Below are 6,759 nucleotides of genomic sequence, written 5' to 3'. Positions count from 1 at the left end.
ATCATAAATAGAAATCTAAAAAAAAACTGACAAAATTTATGAAAATTTTAAACACTCTTGAAAATTGAGACCATTTTTCTTAAATTAAAAAAAGAGAGAATAATGAAAAAATATAAGAATAAAAAAGGAACAAAGAAAAAACAAAAAGAAGTAAGAAATACAGACGCAGAAATCTCATGAAATCCTGAGTTATGTATTGGTAAGTGTGAACTGCTTGCCTGCTTCCAACAAAAAAACACAAAAAACTACTTGTGCAGATGCATTTTTGTTCGGCGTAGCATTTTTAGGTGTCATGCAATCAGTATTGTTTATTATCTCTTTTTTTGTACTGATGGAAGCATCCTTTTATGGTGCGACGGAAACATATTTTTTTAGGGGTCCGAAACATATTTATCTTTTTTTTCGACGAAGGAAACATATTTATCCGATCGTGCGTGACAAGAACACGACCGTCTTTTCCAAGGCAGAAGTAGGCCGGCCCATAAGGTGCAAAGGCCCACAATTCGAAGACGGAGAGTATCTCTATTTCTAATGGAGCAGTTGATAGTCTCGCTTCCAGGTTTTTTTTCGTTCCACCACTTCCGTCCGGGTTTTTTTCATAGGTTAACCGTCGTAGATTTTTTTTCGTCGCCTCCCCCACTTCATCGGTTTATTTTTACTTCACCCTCTCACACAACGAAAAAAACTGAACGGATCAGAACTTTCTATACTGACGCAAATTATTTAGTAATGTCTTTATGTAAAAGAATTAATCACAATCAATCTCTAAAGATCAAATCTAAATTAATTAATCTTCATAACGTTTGTTTTCTTCCGAATCACGTCCATAACTTTTCTTTCTTGTTTGGCAGAAACTGTTTGGTAGCAGAGATTAGGAAGCTTCCTATGAGTGTAATAATAGGAAATATTATTTTTCTTGATGATTCGTTTCCATGCATGATGATAGTAAATTAGGCCAACATTCACCACTATTTATCAACGTCATCAATCGTATCCATTCCTACCAGTTTTAAGGGAATCTGCTCGCTATGTCTTTTTTAAGGGGATCCGCTCGCTAAGTCGTCGTCGCACGTTATTTTCACAAGCAATTCCCCTAAAAAAGGCGTGGGTATTGGTAGTTGAACGCCCGCTAGGTTTTACGCCTATCCCATCCTCGCGCTGTGCCGCCGCCACCCGCCGAATTTCCAGCCGCCCGAGCCCGTTAACTTCGCCAGCCATCGGGTCGACTGCCCCCGCCCCAAACCCCCATCCCCGAGCACTAGCTATCGCCGCGTTGCCGCCCCAAGCTCCACGCCACCGGGAACGAATCAAGCGCCGTCCCGACACCGCCGTCGCCGGCCCAGCACCTCCAGCCGTGCATGGACAGCTTCAATGTGCAGTCTCCCTTGCTGCCTCACCTTCTGCCAACGCATGCAGCGGCGGGGTTGGACGCGTGCGTGGTTGCTAGCTTGCTCTTCGTGCGTACGTACTTGCTCTGCGTGCGTCGCACCGGCGAATGCGCATGATGCGTGTGTGCCTGCTTTTCTGTATGTGTATGCCAGCGTGATGCGTGTGTGTGTTGCTGTGTGTGTATGATATAGATGGCCCGAGTGTGTGCATGCTGTGCTCTGCTCTTTGCTGATCTATGTGTTGGCGCTCCTGCTATATGTTCATGCCATACAAATGAAATTTCTGTTAATCTTCTAACATGTTGAGTTGGTTCTCTCTGTTTTCTGAGGGGGTGAATGCAAAGCAGTCTATTAAGCCAGGCACTATTGCTGAGCTAAATTGACAAAAAAAATATTGGTAGCCATAGTTGTAGTTTAAATAGTAGCGAGTTGTCTAATATGTATAAAGAGCCCGTTGCAGCTGAGCCCGTTGCTAAATTGACAAAAAAGGTCGCCAGTGTCACTTGATACGTATAAAAATATTAAATGTATTATTAACATGATTAATATTGAACTCTTAAAGTTAATGTGACCCCGTTGTAACCCACGGACGTTCTTCTAGTCGACGGTAAATATTCACAATCTCTCTCCTTGCGCTGGTTCTTCCCCAGCTGGGAAAAACCGAGTCTTTTCGTGCGCCTCGCCGCGCCGCCGCCAAGGGGACGCCAAGCCTCCAGCTGAAGGAACTCTGAGCCCGCACGACGCGATTCGACGCCGCCGTCCCATCGGTAACGGACTATCTCTTCATCTTTTTTGTTGGTCGACGAGAAACCAGATCCCCTTCTGTTCTAGTATAGTATTTTCACCCTAGACTAGATCCAAGCTGTTTCATTCCATCAGTTGAATGAGCTAGCTAATACTGATAGCAGTAGTTCTCTTTTTTGTTATTTTCCACATGTGTTGATTGCATCTCAGACCTCGATTTTTCCTAGGGTATGTCAGACCTCGATTGGGCGTTGAAGATGGATAGCAGCAGGGGGGAGGATATCATGCCGAGGGAGGTCAGCAAGGGGAGGAGAAGGGGGTTACACATGGCCACCGCACGAGATGGTTGCGCGGCGTCGCTTCCCTACGAGATGATCATGGAGGTGCTGCAGTGGCTCCCCATCAAATCTGTCTTCCGCTTCCGGGCAGTTTGCCGCAGCCCAGCTGCGCTGCTATCTTCCGACGAATTCCGCCGCCTCCACATGGCAGCAGCTAAGGCTGCGCGGCGGCCGGCGCCACCAGCCAAGCTGATATACATCTCGCCTACCGCCACATTCGACTCCACCGCAGTCTACTCGTGTTCCTTCTCGCGGTCATCATCATCAGGCCGCCCCAGAGATCGCGGGGACTTACTGTTCACCATCGACGGTGCCCGTGGCAACTGTGTGGAAGTAGTGACGCCCGCACCGTGCCATGGCCTCACGCTTCTCTATGATGCTCTCGACACGGCCTACTACATCTGCAACGCGGCCACACGGGCTGCCACGCGTCTGCCGCCTTCCGCTATACGAGGATCCAAGTCCACCGCTGGGCTGGGGTTTGATGCCCACACAGACGAGCACAAGGTGGTCAGGTTGATCAATGGGTTGGTTCATGAGAGAGACTTGAAGTTGGTGAGGTGCGAGGTGTACACGACTGGAGGCCGTTTTGGGGATTGTTGGAGGCCTGCTGCCAGAGGAGTACCCCCCCAACCTGCGTGGATTTGCACACGCCGCTGTTAGTAATGCGTCTACCAACAAATTATCTCCTGTGTTTGCCAACGGTTGCCTACACTGGTTGATGAACCCTTCCTATCTCATCACGACTCCAAGTGTTGCCATCATGTCCTTTTCGGTTGCAGAGGAGACCTTCACATGTATCCGGTCACCACCCTTCTGGGTACCAGGAGCGCCGCCGGCCTCCTGGTTGGCCTCATCAGGAGAGCAACTAATGGAGATGGATGAGCAACTATGTTTGGTTCGCAACAGAATCCCTCATGGTAGTAACACTTTGGAGATCTGGAAACTGCTGGACTATAGCTCTGGTGACTGGTTACTGAATCATCGAATTAATTTGTCGGGGCACCTGGCAAGAGATTTGCGTCAGTCACAAATTCTGAGAGTTATTGGATCTTTTCGTAGTTACAGGTCGACAAGGAAGAAGATAATCATCACTACTAGCATGCACAAGATTTTCAACAAGTATCAGAAAATGGTTCACACCTATGACCCTAGGTCTGAGGCTTTGGAAACCATTCTTTCAATCACAGAGACACACTCAATTCCACAATATGCTTGTCCTAGTTCAAGATTCGGTTTCATTCAAGAAACCCTTGCTCCTGTGCATAGAACAGATGAAGCCTTGTCATCTGACCTGGCAAAGGTGACTAGAGAGATCCTACTCCGCCTCCCAGCTAAATCAGCCATACTGTCCAAATTCGTCTGCAAGCAGTGGTTCAGATTGATTGAGAGTGAAAACTTCATTCGGTCATACTTTCAGCATAAGAACATGGACAAAAGACCTAAGGTCATGCTTGTGGTCAAGAGCACTGGACAGTTGGGCTTCAGTTTCACTCCATTGAATAAATGCCTACAAGAAGCTCCTAGTCACAGTACATTGCTTGATACGAAGGTGGTTTGCTCTAAGCCTTGCCATGGGCTGAACTTGGTAAGCACCGAGACGAAGGACTATCTCTGCAATCCATGTACAGGTTTCCACAGGGTTTACCGTAACCTGGGGCCAAATTTGCACCTTCCCTCGAGAATGCCTAAAGCAGAAGAGCATGCTTTTACAGTCGGCAATAAAAATGTTGGCTTGACTTTCAGCCCTTCGACTCGTCAACATGTTATCGTGGAAATCTTCTATCACCGGAAGGACTTCAAATCTCGTCAGTATGACATGACATGCGCGTTATACTGGTGTAACTCTTGGAGTGCTGCCCAACAGATCTCGGTACCTCCTCTGCCTGTGAATGATATGCCACCGGCCTATGTTGAAGGAGTGCTGTACTGGATGAGTGAACCAAGGTTGGGACAGTGCTGTGAATGGACCATTGTCTCTTTCAATCTTGCTAAAAGAACGTTTGATGTTGTCCCCTGTCCTTCGTGGTTTGCAAGATGGAATAGTAGAAACCGCTGTCGTGCATTTGTTGTTGAGCTCGAGGGAGTATTATGCGCTGTCCTAGCAGATCCAGTGGCAGACAAATTAGATGTATGGAAGCTAGAGCATGGCCAATGGGGCAGAGCATACACAATTAACCTGGAAGCATGTCCTGGCTATTCCCTCAAGACAAGTGTTGTGATGCCATTAGCTGTTGATCCTGATCATGGGAGGATCCTGCTCAACACTGGGAGAAAGATAGGTCTATATGATCCAGTAGAGCAAACAATTCTAAATCTGCATTCACTTGATCAGGTACAGGTTGCCAGTAGTCCACACCTTGAGATGCCTTCAACGTCATCAGGGAATAGTTTGACATGCTCCAAAGAAGAGTCGGCGGCGGAAATGAATAGAATGGACTCTGAAATTATTCCTTTTGTTCCTATGTTATACGAGGAGAGCTTGGCATGTTACTCTTCTGTGCGCAAAGCAAAAATGCTGTGGTGAGACATTTTCAAGGCACCTACTCTACCTTTTTACTAGACCATAAAGGCGTGGCCATCTTAAGAAAATTTAACCTAAAGAATTATAGAAATATTCTGGAAAATTTTGAAATTTTTACTATTTTGAAACACCACAAATTTGGTTATATCTCCAGCCAGGATATTTATATCTTCCAAACACCAAACATCTAATTTAAGATAATAGAGCGCCGGTACATCAAGAATATGCCATGGCACACAACAGAGTTGGTTACACATGCAAAAGCTGGCCAAAATGAAGTTATACAACAGTACTTGTGTAATTAAGTACACGAACTGATCTCAAGTAACCAATGCATTATGTAATTGTCCATATAATACATGTCGTGCGAAGAAATGCTCATAACCCAATTTTGCTCTGTCCACAAAGAACTCAACCTCCAATCCATCAGTGTACTGAAGCAATCCATCCAAAGTCTGAAATCTTCCAAAGTAGTGCAATCTGACAACGAAATCATCCTTGGGATCATCAACACTGGCTGCAGCTTCACAAATAAATAAACTTTGATCAGTACTAAACCGATGGACAACAAAAGTCCCCTCTTTTGTCCAACCTAAACTGCAGCATCAAAGAAAGTCTCATATTTTTCATCTGCTATACACCCCCTGTTCCTGTTCAACAAAAGACCCTCTACACCCTGTTGAAGTTCAACTATGACTCAAATCTGCCCAAAACCCTCAACAGAACTCCATCCTTTTTTTCCAATACAATCTGCACCATAGAAAAAGAATCCCCTGTTTTTTATCTGCTCTGCTGTCCTGTTCCTGAACTATTGTGTTTTTTTGCAGGCTGGCATGTATGTCAGCCGCCGGCATGGACTATGGCCGCTGACATGAACTCTGGCCGCTGTCCTTTTTTTAGATTAAATTTGCTTTGGACGTGGATGAAAAATGCGTTTGTCAGTTGGGTGCACCGGTCGGACGAAGGCGGACAAACACGCTTACAACCGACTCAAACGGATGAAAAGCGAACAAAACTCATGTCCGTTTGTGTCGCAGCATTGGAGTTGCTCTTGCTTCTAAATAGATGTAGACATTTGTAGCTCTCCCTATCATTGCGTTATTGTACTACCATGGTCACATGCATGTACATTAGCAGTCTGTCTAGCTCTAGCCATACAGAAGTTTCGGAGCTCTGGTCAGAGTGTTCATAAAACCCGCGAATCCCTTAACTTTTGGCCATACGATTGAGAGATCCAACAACATGTGTGGTGCCATGACTTTTTCAATTTTGAAATAATCAATGAGAGCCGTCGGATGGTGGGAATCCAATGGTTTATATGATGTGTTACTCGTACACTATATCGTGGTATGGAAATCTGCCCAAAACCCTCAACATTAGCTGCCCAAACCAAACTAATATCCAATAGAGACCATCCTCAACATTAGCTTCCCAAATCCTCAAAAATCCACCTTTCAGCCGCCCACCACATCAGGAGCAGACAAATGAGAGCAGGAAAGAGGAGAAGGTTGTACCACATCCATGACGATGGGAGAGAAGGGCGATGACGGGGAGGGCAATGGTGTCGGCGAAGGAGGCGAGGGGGAGGACAAAGATGAAGAGGAGAAGGAAAGAGACGATTGCAAAGGAAAGGAGGAGCAAAACCACCACGCGAGCAGGTAAAATCTTCAGCTGAATTACATGTTGGCAAGTCAGCACATATAGTCAGCACAATTTAACTCGAAACCACCTAAAATCAAGACCAAAATCTTCCTGCAGGAGATTT

At 45.7% G+C, this 6,759-nt stretch overlaps 1 long non-coding RNA gene and 1 pseudogene across 1 annotated transcript in view; one reads left to right on the top strand and one right to left on the bottom strand.

Annotated features, from left to right (window-relative positions):
- The first annotated feature begins 2,076 nt into the window (after positions 1-2,076).
- Positions 2,077-5,032, top strand: LOC119269659 (annotated as a pseudogene).
- A 332-nt stretch (positions 5,033-5,364) lies between these two features.
- Positions 5,365-6,759, bottom strand: part of LOC119272331 — an 11,434-nt gene continuing 10,039 nt past the window's right edge. Inside the window, exon 3 of the long non-coding RNA XR_005134735.1 lies at positions 5,365-5,511. This is a non-coding gene — a long non-coding RNA (uncharacterized LOC119272331). The remainder of the gene's footprint in view (positions 5,512-6,759) is intronic.

Source organism: Triticum dicoccoides, chromosome 3A (assembly GCF_002162155.2).
Source record: "Triticum dicoccoides isolate Atlit2015 ecotype Zavitan chromosome 3A, WEW_v2.0, whole genome shotgun sequence".
In the NCBI taxonomy this organism is placed as follows: domain Eukaryota; kingdom Viridiplantae; phylum Streptophyta; class Magnoliopsida; order Poales; family Poaceae; genus Triticum; species Triticum dicoccoides.
This window is presented reverse-complemented; position numbering and strand designations above follow the sequence as displayed.